Here is a 13,619-nt window from a genome sequence, read left to right on the forward strand (position 1 = left end):
TTGTCATGTGTTGGATATTGCAGTAAGTGCCCAATGGCTTTATAAACAAGCAGAGTGGAGTCCATCCCTAAGCCTTGTCTAGCGGATGACAGCACAGTCTGCCCCTATGGCCCTGAAATAAGGGAGGAATGCAAATGACACTGCTTTGCCCAAGAAAACATATCACTTACCTGAGGGCCTTTAACCTTCATACAGCTGTGTGACATGTGATACTTGTACCATGGGTGCTGCTGTCCTGTAAAGGCACCTCCTCAGCAGTGGGAATGGGGCAGGGAGTCCTAGTGGATGAGAAAAGGGGGGCTATATCATATAATGGGCATTAAGGCCAGCAAGTGGGTGAGGGATGGGGAAGTGAGTTAATTTATTTTGGTTTACACCTGCTCAAATTCTGGTGCTATACATTGAAAATATGGGAACTGGGACTGCTTGACATGAATCAGGAGAAATTCCTTTGATGCACATACGTTTACACTTGATAGTCTTCTAAATTAAATTGAATGGAAAATTAAATCCTAAAATTACATATGTGAATTAATGGGAATATATGGGCGGGGAAATAAATGACCTCACATGTTTCAGTGGAAGGACAGGTGATATGAAGTGTGTGAACCAGAGAATGATTTTTTTATTTTGTGGTGTACATGCAAGGCCCTTTGTTTTCATTTTTTAAAATAATATATTGTTAAACATTTTCTGGAAATTGATCCATGTTTATTATAAAATTTTTAAAAAGCAGCTGAAAAATGAATGCAAATAAATTAACCTCACAGTTTCTGGGTAAATATTGAGGTTAATATTGGAAGGTGGGAGAACTGAGAAAAACAACAAATAGAAAGTAAAAGCAGTTTAATGCTGTGATTTATTTCATGAACAGTACATACACATATGCACGTGCATGTTTTTATGTGTGTGGATCTTCTACTACATTGCAGTAATTTAACAGAAACAAATGTATTATTAACATAAACATCTACCTGATGTAATGTACTAGAGTTTCTTGACATAATCAGTATTTTCACATACTTGAGAGGTGCAAAATTCAGGTGAAAATTGTTAAAAAAAATAGTTTTTGGAAAATCTGAGAAACTTTCAGTAAAAATTGGTAAAAACTGAAAAAGAAGGCCTTCTGCATGTGTTAGAGTGATACTGTGTGCGGGGATCCTTATACGTGCACGTCTTTATGTAGATTGTGTGTGTGTGTGTGTGCATGCTTATGTGTATTTCTGTATGTGTGTGTATCTCTGTGTCTCCCCCTGTGCCTGCATGTGTATCAGTGTGTGAGTGTTGGGAGATGAATGCTTGGTTAGTATTCATGTGTGACTGCTCTGTGCATGTGAATTGTGATTTGCTGTGTAACAAGCAGCTGAAGCCAGATTCTCAGCTAGTGTCAATGAATGTAGCTCCACTGAGGACACCCATTTAGCTGGTGAAAATGAGTGTGATGATCTAGCCTGAAGTTCCAATGTCTCCCTGATTTCTCCCCTGTACCTCTAATGTCCAGGAACAATTGTGCTCCACTGTGCAGTAACTGCAACTGGCTGATGCTAAATGTACCTCTGCCTGATATATCCAGGGGGTCATCTGCATCACTGGCAGCAGCTGTGCATTGCCACTGTCTTAGAGCTCTGTCCAGGCCTCTCTGTGAATCACTTGGTGGTCTCGGTCTATTTCATAGCAGCAATGGGCCTGAATGAAGCTTCCTGGACTTCAGGAAGTGAGACAAAAGAAGCTTAGATCCAAACACCCCCAATAAAGGTGGGGAGTTTCATAATCCAGAACTGAATTTCACAGCCCTGGTCATTCACTTGTCCTTAGTTGGACAAGAAGTCACACGAAAACCACAATCCTGTGGACCAGTGGTTCTCAAACTAGGGCTGCCACTTGTTCAGGAAAAGCTCCTGGCAGGCCGGGCCGGTTTGTTTACCTGCTGTGTCCACAGGTTTGGCCGATTGCAGCTCCCAGTGGCCACACAGCTCCAGGCCAATGGGGCCTGAGGAAAGCAGAGTGGGCCGATGGACATACTGGCCACTGCTTCCCGCAGGTCCTATTGGCCTGGAGTGGTGAACTGCGGCCAGCGGGAGCTACGATCGGCCGAACCTGCAGACGCGGCAGGTAAACAAACCGGCCCAGTCCACCAAGGGCTTTCTCTGAATAAGTGGCAGCTCTAATTTGAGAACCACTGCTGTGGACCACATCAACTGGCCTCCTTAACGGCAGGCTCACAAGCCACGTTAAGGGACAATAGGCATGGAGTGTGAGCAAACTTTTGGGTTCTGACCTATAGAAATGATCAACTCAGGGCACTTACGCAGCATACTGCATAATTGGAGAGGGTAGAGGTTAGGCCAGCGGGAGAGAACATGTGCACATGTATCCCCATTGATCTATCTAATCATCTCTTTAACTAACTATCCATCCATCCATCTGTATAATCATCTGTCCATCCATCTAATTGTCCTTTTTGCTGCCTATCTGTCCATCAAGATGTCTGTCCATTTTTTCCTCCTTCTGCTCTTTGTCCATCCAGTTATCTACCCATTGGTCTGGCCAATTGTCTGTCTTCACTTCTGTGACTCTGCCTTGCATGCTGTTCATTTGTCTAATCATCTCTTCAGCCACCTGGCTAGTAGTGTTTACATTCCTCTTATCTAATCTACCACTAATGGACCCAACCCCATGGAAAGTGGACTTCAGTGAGCAGGGGCTTCTGAATGGGGACATGTGACAGTCAAAGGCATTACATTAAATTGAAAGATGTAGCCTGATTTTTGGTAACTAAGGAACATTCCTTCTCACTCTGTGCAGCTAATTTCACAGTCAAAGCAGGTGGGAATTGGAAGTGACGAGCCTCGCAGTGTGACTAACTAAGGGCAGCAGTGACAAGGGGATAGACTTTAACAAGTGCTCTGTTGGTCCCTGGTGACTGATCAGAGAAGTAGCAATAAAGAGTCTGTCCATGGTGCATAAGGTGCTTGACCTTAACGATGCAGCTGTTTTTATAGGTCTGCTCACAGATCTGTGACAGATGCCCCATTTGCAGGACCCCTGATCAATTTCACTTGGAACAAGTTAATTTCATTGATGCTTTGCTCAGATAAAAATAATTAAAAAATAATAAAAGCTACTTCATTGTGTGCTTGTCAAAACCACCCCAATTAGCAACACACCTACTTAAAAGAAATCTCTCCAATTAGGCATGCAGCATCTGTGACTCTATAGAGATGTACAGGGGGACACACAGGTCATTAAAACTTCACTTGCCTTAATCAAGCACTCTGAGGAATGTTAAACCCAACTGAGAGCTGAGTACTGGCTGGAGATTTAACAAACCTCTCAAGGAATTATGAGCTAGTGGCAGAAACCAAGTTACTCATTATTTTAATGGGTCCCATCGAGGGCCATTAGAATGGAAAAGCTGCCGGGAAATGCAGGGCTCAGTGGAAGTCCGGTCGCGGCTGATTAGAAAAGAAAGTCAGAGGCATTGATTAAAGTTAGACAAAGGAAGGGGTGAGTCTGTTCCTATGTCAAGTAGCCCCTGATGGTTAAAGTGAAAGGGGTCAAGCTATACATTCCCAGTCCCTGTGAACTGTGATCCCTTCCTTTGTAAATTCCATCAGGCCCTCAGGTAGTGAGGGAATGTAAGGGGGAAGGATGACTGCAATGAAACTGACATGTAAACAAACCTCAGATTCCCACTAGGTTAGCGAAGACAGCCTGGCCCAGGTTTGGTGAGCAAAAGGCAATTCCAGGTTTCTAAGCCTCAGTGACAGAGCTCAGGCCATGTACCTGGGATGTGACAGACATTGCTGTCCTGCCCATGAACCCCAGCTCTGCCGATGCCTTGAATCCTAACCCACAGCCCCCTCCATTGTTCCATCTCTGGGTTCTCACACACACACAGGTCTGATGATGCATCTCAATCCCAGCCTGCAGCCCCTTGTTATCCCAGCCCTGGGTTCCCCACGACACATCTCTACTCATGCACTTCAATCTTGATCTGCAGCACCCTGAGCTCCCCCCATCCATGCACAGTTCTGTCATTGCCCCTCAGTCCTGATCTGCAGCTGTCATAAACAGATAGCTAAGGGTTAATGTCTCTTTCACCTGAAGCACCTGACCAGAGGACCAATCAGGAAACCGGATTTTTTCAACTTTGGGTGGAGGGAACTGAGTGTTTTTGTCTTTGTTTTCTGGCTGCCTGCTTTCTCTGAGCTTTGGAGAAGTAGTTCTACTTTCTAGTCTTCTGTTTCTAAGTGTAAGGACAAAGAGATCAGATAGTAAGTTCTATGGTTTTCTTTTCTTTGGTATTTGCATGAATATAAGTGCTGGAGTGCTTTGATTGGTATTCTTTTTGAATAAGGCTGTTTATTCAATATTCTTTTAAGCAATTAACCCTGTGTTGTATAATACAGAGAGAACATTTGTACTTATTTTTCTTTCTTTTTATATAAAGCTTTCTTTTAAGACCTGTTGGAGTTTTTCTTTACTTCAGGGAAATTGAGTCTGTACTCACCAGGGTATTGGTGGGAGGAAGAAATCAGGGGAGTTCTGTGTGTGTTGAAGTGGCTAGCCTGATTTTTGCATTCCCTCTGGGGGAATAGGAAAGTACTTTTTGTTTCCAGGATTGGGAACAGAGAGGGAGATTCACTCTGTTTGGATTCACAGAGCTTGTGTCTGTGTATCTCTCCAGGAGCACCTGGAGGGGGGAAGGGAAAAAGGATTATTTCCCTTTGTTGTGAGACTCAAGGGATTTGGGTCTTGGGGTCCCCAGGGAAGGTTTTTCAGGGGGACCAGAGTGCCCCAAAACACTCTAATTTTTTGGGTGGTGGCAGCAGGTACCAGGTCCAAGCTGGTAACTAAGCTTGGAGGTTTTCATGCTAACCCCCATATTTTGGACGCTAAGGTCCAAATCTGGGACTAAGGTTATTTCATGGTGGCAGCTGGTGGGAGATAGACAGAACCCAGAAGCCAGTAGAAATATTATATTTTTCTTTTCTCTGCTAAGGGCTTTTTAGCAGAGAGAAGCAGTTGGTTTTAAAAGGGAACCAGAGAGAATTTTTTTTTTCTGCTCTCTCTCGCAGTTTGTGGCTTGCATGTTAAGCAGAAGTCGTTAAGGACTATTAACAGTCTTTTGTCACACAATAGCACTCCCATTGAGAGTCATACCAGCACTTATAGGCATGCAAATAAAGTGGTTTTTCTGGTTTCCCTTCATTGAACATTAGCTAGAGAGAGAAAAGGAAAAAAGCACTGTTGCTAGGCAGACTCCAGGAGGGAACAGAGCCTGCAGTTCAGAAGATAAATACCGGAGGGCACCCCAACACAAGAAAACAAGAACCATGTCTTCTAAGGCAAAAATGGACGCTAAAGAACAAATCAAAGAAGCTGATCACAGGCGAGAGATGGAAAAACACAAACAACAACTGGAAATAAAACAAAAAGAGATGGAGATGAAGGAAAAGGAAGAAAGCATGAAACTGGCAGCCTTCCAAAGAGAACAGGCAGCCCAAGAGGCAGCACACAAAAGAAAACTAGAAGAAGAAGAGGTAGCCTACCGAAGGAAACAAGCAGAAGAAGAGTTGGCCCACAGAAGGAAGCAAGAAGAAGAGGAGGCGGCCCACCACCGTGAAATGGAAAAACACCAAAAAGAAATGGAAAAACAACAAAAAGAAATGGAAAAAACAACAAAAAGAAATGGAAAAAACAACAAAAAGAGAATGAAGAGAAGGAAAAACAGAGAAAACATGAACTGGAAATGGCAAAAGCTGGGTTGCATGTGCCAGCCAACCCTAACAACCCGGCGCCCATTATTGCTCCACAGCACAGGAAATTTCCCACCTACAAGGCAGGTGATGACACCGAGGCCTTCTTGGAAAATTTTGAAAGAGCTTGTCTTGGGTACAAGATCCCCGAAGACCAGTACATGGTAGAATTGAGGTCACAGCTCAGTGGACCTTTAGCAGAGGTGGCAGCTGAAATGCCTAAGCACCAAATGAATGACTATAAACTTTTTCTAACCAAGGCCAGATACAGGATGGGGATAACCCCAGATCATGCCCGTCGGCGTTTCAGAAACCAAAAGTGGAAACCAGAGGAGTCATTTCCCAAACACGCCTACTACATTGCAAAAAACTATGAGGCCTGGCTAACAGGAAACAACATTCAAACCTTGGAAGAACTGCACCTCCTCATACAAATGGAGCAGTTCTTGGATGGTGTTCCTGAAGACATCACACGGTACATACAAGATGGAAATCCCAAAGATATCGCTGAGGCGGGGGAAATTGGAGCCAAATGGATGGAACTGGCAGAAAGCAAGAAAGCTACTGTCAAGGGGAACGATTACCCCAGGGGGCACACAGACCATAAACCCTACAACCGAGGACAGCCAAAGACCCCACATACCACCCAAGTAAAGCCACAGATACCCTACCCTTCAACCTCACCAGTCTCCAGTAACTCACCTCGGCCCAGTGACCCATCAGATGGAAGATGCTTTAAGTGTAATGAACTGGGACATATCAAGGCCAAGTGTCCCAAGAACACCATGCGAGTGCAATTCATTACACCACCATCACACCAAAGATCCCCAGGCCCGGATGCCTCTCAAATACCCTTGGAGCGAAGGGAAAATTTGAGAGTGGGCGGAAAGAAAGTTACTGCGTGGAGAGACACGGGGGCACAAGTGTCAGCTATCCACCAATCCTTCGTTGACCCCAAATTCATCAACCCAAAGGCCAAAGTTACAATTTACCCCTTCATGTCACAAGCTGTAGACTTGCCTACAGCTCAACTGCCTGTCCAGTACAAAGCCTGGTCAGGAATGTGGACTTTTGCAGTCTATGACAATTATCCTATCCCCATGCTACTGGGGGAAGACTTGGCCAACCAGGTGAGGCGGGCCAAGAGAGTGGGAATGGTTACACGTAGCCAAACCAGGCAAGCTTCCAGACCCATTCCTGTTCCTGAGCCGTCCACGGAGGCCCCGTCTGTGTTACCAGAGACCCAGACAGAGGTAGTGGACCCGGATTCCATGCCTACCACTGAAACAACCACAGCATCTCCAGTCCCAGGCCCGGAACTGGAACAGCAACCAGCACCAGCAAGTGCAACCCCATCTTCAAACTCAACGCCAGAGGGCGCCAGCGAGCCAAAACTGGCAGAAGCAACAGACAGCCATACCCAAAAGGCTCAGCCGGAGCCTGAAATACCCTCAGGTGCACCAGCGGAGAGCGGTTCACCAGCATAGGAAAAAACCACATCACCTACATCGCTTCCAGAGGGACCAAGCCCAAGTCCACAGTCTGAGGAAGAACTGGTGACCCCAGCCTCAAGGGAACAGTTCCAGACTGAGCAGGAAGCGGATGACAGCCTTCAGAAAGCTTGGGCGGCGGCACGGAGCACCCCACCGCCTCTCAGCTCTTCTAATCGATCCCGGTTTGTTATAGACCAAGGACTTTTATACAAGGAAATTCTTTCTGGTGGACACCGGGAAGAATGGCAGCCGCAAAAAACAGTTGGTGGTTCCAACTAAGTACCGGGAGAAGCTCTTAAGCTTAGCCCATGATCATCCCAGTGGCCATGCTGGGGTGAACAGAACCAAGGACCGGTTGGGGAAGTCCTTCCACTGGGAGGGGATGGGCAAGGACGTTGCCAAGTATGTCCGGTCTTGTGAGGTATGCCAAAGAGTGGGAAAGCCTCAAGACCAGGTCAAGGCCCCTCTCCAGCCACTCCCCATAATTGAGGTCCCATTTCAGCGAGTAGCTGTGGATATTCTGGGCCCTTTCCCAAAAAACACGCCCAGAGGAAAGCAGTACGTACTGACTTTAGTGGACTTTGCTACCCGATGGCCAGAAGCAGTCGCTCTAGGCAACACCAGGGCTAACACTGTGTGCCTGGCCCTAACAGACATCTTTGCCAGGGTAGGTTGGCCCTCTGACATCCTTACAGATTCAGGGTCTAATTTCCTGGCAGGGACCATGGAAAAACTGTGGGAAACTCATGGGGTAAATCACTTGGTTGCCACCCCATACCACCATCAAACCAATGGCCTGGTGGAAAGGTTCAATGGAACTTTGGGGGCCATGATACGAAAATTCATCAACGAATTCTCCAATAATTGGGACCTAGTGTTGCAGCAGTTGCTGTTTGCCTACAGGGCTGTACCACATCCCAGTTTAGGGTTTTCACCATTTGAACTTGTGTATGGTCACGAGGTTAAGGGGCCATTACAGTTGGTGAAGCAGCAATGGGAGGGGTTTACGCCTTCTCCAGGAACTAACATTCTGGACTTTGTAAGCAACCTACAAAGCACCCTCAGACACTCTTTAGCCCTTGCTAAAGAGAACCTAAAGGATGCTCAAGAAGAGCAAAAGGCCTGGTATGACAGACATGCCAGAGAACGTTCCTTCAAGGTAGGAGACCAGGTTATGGTCTTGAAGGCGCAACAGGCCCATAAGATGGAAGCATCATGGGAAGGGCCATTCACGGTCCAAGAGCGCCTGGGAGCTGTAAACTACCTCATAGCATTTCCCAATTCCTCACTAAAGCCTAAAGTGTACCATGTTAATTCTCTCAAGCCTTTCTATTCCAGAGACTTACAGGTTTGTCAGTTTTCAGTCCAGGGAGATGATGCTGAGTGGCCTGACGGTGTCTACTACGACGGGAAAAAAGACGGTGGCGTGGAAGAGGTGAACCTCTCAACCACCCTGGAACGTCTGCAGCGGCAACAAATCAAGGAGCTGTGCACTAGCTTCGCCCCATTGTTCTCAGCCACCCCAGGACGGACTGAACGGGCATACCACTCCATTGATACAGGTAATGCTCACCCAATCAGAACCCCACCCTACCGAGTGTCTCCTCATGCCCAAGCTGCTATAGAACGGGAGATCCAGAACATGCTACAGATGGGTATAATCCGCCCATCTACCAGTGCATGGGCATCTCCAGTGGTTCTGGTACCCAAACCAGATGGGGAAATACGCTTTTGCGTGGACTACCGTAAGCTAAATGCTGTAACTCGTCCGGACAACTATCCAATGCCACGTACCGATGAGCTATTGGAAAAGTTGGGACGTGCCCAGTTCATCTCTACAATAGACTTAACCAAGGGGTACTGGCAAGTACCGCTAGATGAACCTGCCAAGGAGAGGGCAGCATTCGTCACCCATGCGGGGGTGTATGAATTCAATGTCCTTCCTTTCGGCCTTCGAAATGCACCCGCCACCTTCCAGAGGCTGGTAGATGGTCTACTAGCTGGACTGGGAGAATTTGCAGTTGCCTACCTCGATGATGTGGCCATTTTTTCAGACTCCTGGCCCGAACACCTACTACACCTGGAAAAGGTCTTTGAGCGCATCAGGCAGGCAGGACTAACTGTTAAGGCCAAAAAGTGTCAAATAGGCCAAAAACAGAGTGACTTACCTGGGGCACCAGGTGGGTCGAGGAACCATAAACCCCCTACAGGCCAAGGTGGATGCTATCCAAAAGTGGCCTGTCCCACGGTCCAAGAAGCAGGTCCAATCCTTCTTAGGCTTGGCCGGATACTACAGGCGATTTGTACCCCACTACAGCCAAATCGCTGCCCCACTGACCGACCTGACCAAAAAGACCCAGCCAAATGCAGTTAAGTGGACTGATGAGTGTCAAAAGGCCTTTACCCAACTTAAGGCAACGCTCATGTCTGACCCTGTGCTCAGGGCCCCAGATTTTGACAAGCCATTCCTAGTAACCACCGATGCATCTGAGCGTGGTATAGGAGCAGTGCTCATGCAGGAAGCAACAGATCACAACTTCCATCCTGTCGTGTTTCTCAGCAAGAAACTGTCTGAGAGGGAAAGTCACTGGTCAGTCAGTGAAAAGGAATGCTATGCCATTGTGTACGCCCTGGAAAAGCTACGCCCATATGTTTGGGGACGGCGGTTCCAACTACAAACTGACCATGCTGCACTAAAGTGGCTTCATACTGCCAAGGGGAACAACAAGAAACTTCTTCGTTGGAGTTTAGCTCTCCAAGATTTTGATTTTGAAATTCAACACATCACAGGAGCTTCTAATAAAGTTGCTGATGCACTCTCCCGTGAGAGTTTCCCATAATTCAGTAGTTAACAAGTGTTCTTAAAATGTAGAAGTCTGTTAGTTATATACTTAGGAGTATATGTAAGGTTATTACAGCAGCCCCTGCTATCCCAGCTTTGGTCTCTCATGCCTGCCCCACGTCTCTGCTGAAGCCCATTAGTCCTGACCTACAATCCCTCTGCTATCCCAGGATTCGCTCCTTTCACAGCTTTGGTGACATGCTTCAGTCCTGACTTACATTACCCCTGCTATTCCTGTCTCAAAACTGCTCCTCAGCTCGGCCAATACATCACAATAATGAGCTACAACCCTTCTGTCATTGCTGTCCTACCCCAAACACACACCTCTGACAATGCTCCTCAATTCTGGCCCTCTGCTAGTCAAGTTCACATGCACCCACACACCCCTCTTCGAATGTCGCAATCCTGACCCTTGCTAGCCCAGGCCTGCCGTCTTCAGAGCTCTGGTATTTCTACTAATTCTGACCTGCCAGGCCAGTCCTGGGACAGAGCTGAGCTGTCTCAGTGCATCACAAAGCAGCTTGCACTTTCCATCCCCTATGCGCACACACACACAAAACTTACTTCCCCCAACGTATCAATAACAGACAGACACATATGCACTCTGAAACACTCATTCCATGCAGCAGGAACACACACACAGGGAGAGAAAGAACAGGGTTGGTTACCACCATCAGGGCATAACACTGATACCCAACAATTCCTGCACAGAGACGAAGGCTGATATTGGGTTAAAGGCACTTGACTGGCCCTCAGAACCCTTAGCTCAGTTCCTGGCTTGGCCCTGAGACTGCATGTGCACTGAGACACTGACTGAGGTTGAAGTTTACAAACCAAAAATAATGAGACTTGTATCTCCAAACTCCACAAGCAGGCTAGGAAAACCTGTCTTAAATACCTTGGACCAGACTTTCAGCTGGTAGAAAATGAACATAGCTCCATTGGAGTCAATGGGGCCAGATCCCCACTGGTGTCAATGGGCTGTAGCTGGATTGAAGTCAAACTCCTTGTGTGATTTACATAAATCAATCAGCCCATGCCTCAGTTTCTCCACTGGTAAAAAAAGGATAATCGCACTTCTCGCCCTCACAAGGGTGTTATGACATTATGACATTAAAGTCTGTTCATGACTGTGAGATGTGCAGACACCACTAGGATAAGGCCTATGTAAATATCTAGAACATATAGCTCGGTGAATTTGCAGCATCTGAGGATCCAGTCTTCTGCGCCTCAGTTCCCCTCCCTTTAACACAGGGATAGTTCCATCTCCTTACCCCACATATATGAAGGGAGGTTACATTTATCATTGGTTGTGGAGTGCTCCGAGTCTACCATGCTTGCAGGCATTTAGCTACCTACATAGATATTATAGTTCGAAACAATGAGACCCAACCCTACTGAGATCAAAGACCAAGCTCCTATTGGCCTCAGTGTTACCAGGACTGGGGCCTATGTGTGATACTGGCTGAGGAATTAACAATACAGAGGCAAATCTCTGTGGGTGCGTGAGGCACTGCAATCCCATCCACATTTCAAGTGCCCCCATCATGGCTAACAAGCTGTTTTGGTTTAGCAATTTTAGACTCCTACTTTAGGGCCAGAAGGTCCCATCATGATCATCTAGTCTGACCTCCTGCACATGACAGGCCACAGAATCTCCCTCTTCCCTTCCTGTAATAGACCCATAACCTCTGGCTGAATTACTGAAATCCTCAATTCTTGATTTAAAGACTTCAAGTTACAGAGAATCCATCGTTTACTGAAGTCCAAATCAGCAAGTGACCCTTGCCCCATGCTGCAGAGGAAGGCAAAAGTGAGTGAGACCCACCCAGCTATAATAATTCTTTGTAGCACTCTTCATCTAGTGTCCCATCTCTGGCCGTTGGTGCTATTTGCTAATAGCAGTCACAGATGGGCCATATGCCATTCTGACCGATAGACAGGAAGCATTTAGAAATGTATTGTGACAGAAAAGTAAAAAGGAGAGACTGAGAGCACAGCTCATATCAAAGAGATTCTGTTTGCTTTATATGATTGCTAGAGAGCAGCACAGGGTCAGAAATGAGAAGGAAACAGCATTATAGGAAATGGATGGAAGGAGACAATAATTGATAGGTTTTAAAACCAGAAGGGACCACTGTGATAGTCTAGATACCCAACAGTTTAAAACAGGCCGTAGGACTTCTGCGAATTAATTCCTGCTTCAAATCCAATAGATGTGATTGAACTAGAGCAGATCTTCGAAAAATAAATTCAGAAAGAGACAGATTTTCTGTGAAACGACAATGACGAATATGAATAAAATACAATGAACATCACATTACTATTGTTAAAACAATGAGCAGTCCTTCTGGCACCTCAGAGACTAACAAATTTATTTGGGCATAAGCTTTCATGGTCTAGAACCCACTTCATCAGATGCATGGAGTGGAAAATACAGGAGCAGGGCCAAACTGGGCAGTCTCTATGCAAAAGAATAAATGGACACAAATCTGACATCAGGAATCATAACATTCAAAAACCAGTAGGAGAACACTTTAGACTCCCTGGTCACTCAATAACAGACCTAAAAGTGGTAATTCTTCAAGAAAAAACCTTCAAAAATAGACTCCAACTGATTTGAAATTGAAGAACTGGAATTAATTTGCAGACTAGACACCATGAGATTAGACCTGAATAAAGACTGGAAGTGGTTGGGTCATTACACAACCTAAACCTAATTTCCCCAATACTAATTTCCCCCTACTGTTAACTCACACTTTTTTGTCAACTGTTGGAAATGGGTCACTGTCATTACCACTACAAAAGTTATTTTTCCTCCCTTGGTATACTGCTGTTAATTGAATTGTCTCGTTAGACTGACCTCATACTTAGTAAGGCATCTCCTATCTTTTCATGTATTTATATCTGCTCCTGTATTCTCCACTGCATGCATCTGATGAAGTGGGTTCTAGCCCATGAAAGCTTATGCCTGGATAAATTTGTTAAGTCTCTAAGGTGCCACAAGGACTCCTCATTGTTTCTTCTGATACAGACTAACCCGGCTACCGCTCTGAACCTGATTATTATTGTTGTTATGACCACTTTCTGCTCTTGATCGTCATCTAGTGAGTGATTTTCAATGTTATAGTACCCAGAGGCCATAACTAAGATCTGGGCACAGTGAAACAGAGTTAGAGACAGTCCCTGCACTAAAAGGCTTACAGACTAAATAGAGAAAGCAGACAAAGGGAAGGGAAAGGAAACTGAGGCACAGAGGAGGGAAGTGACTTGCCCAAGGTCACACAACCTGTCAGTGGCAGAGCCAGGAATAAAATCCAGGGTTCAAGTTTTAGTAGAGAAATTTTAGAATATAATTCATTTGAATGTTATGGTATTGGAATGAAAATTAATAGACGTGTTTATATTATCATCATCATCTTGTATTATTACAGCACCCAGATGCTCCAGTCAAGACTAAGGCCCCATTGTGCGGGGTGCTGTACAAACACATTGTGAAAAACAGTCCATGCCCAAAAGAGG

Source organism: Gopherus flavomarginatus, chromosome 12, assembly GCF_025201925.1.
Source record: "Gopherus flavomarginatus isolate rGopFla2 chromosome 12, rGopFla2.mat.asm, whole genome shotgun sequence".
Lineage (NCBI taxonomy): Eukaryota > Metazoa > Chordata > Testudines > Testudinidae > Gopherus > Gopherus flavomarginatus.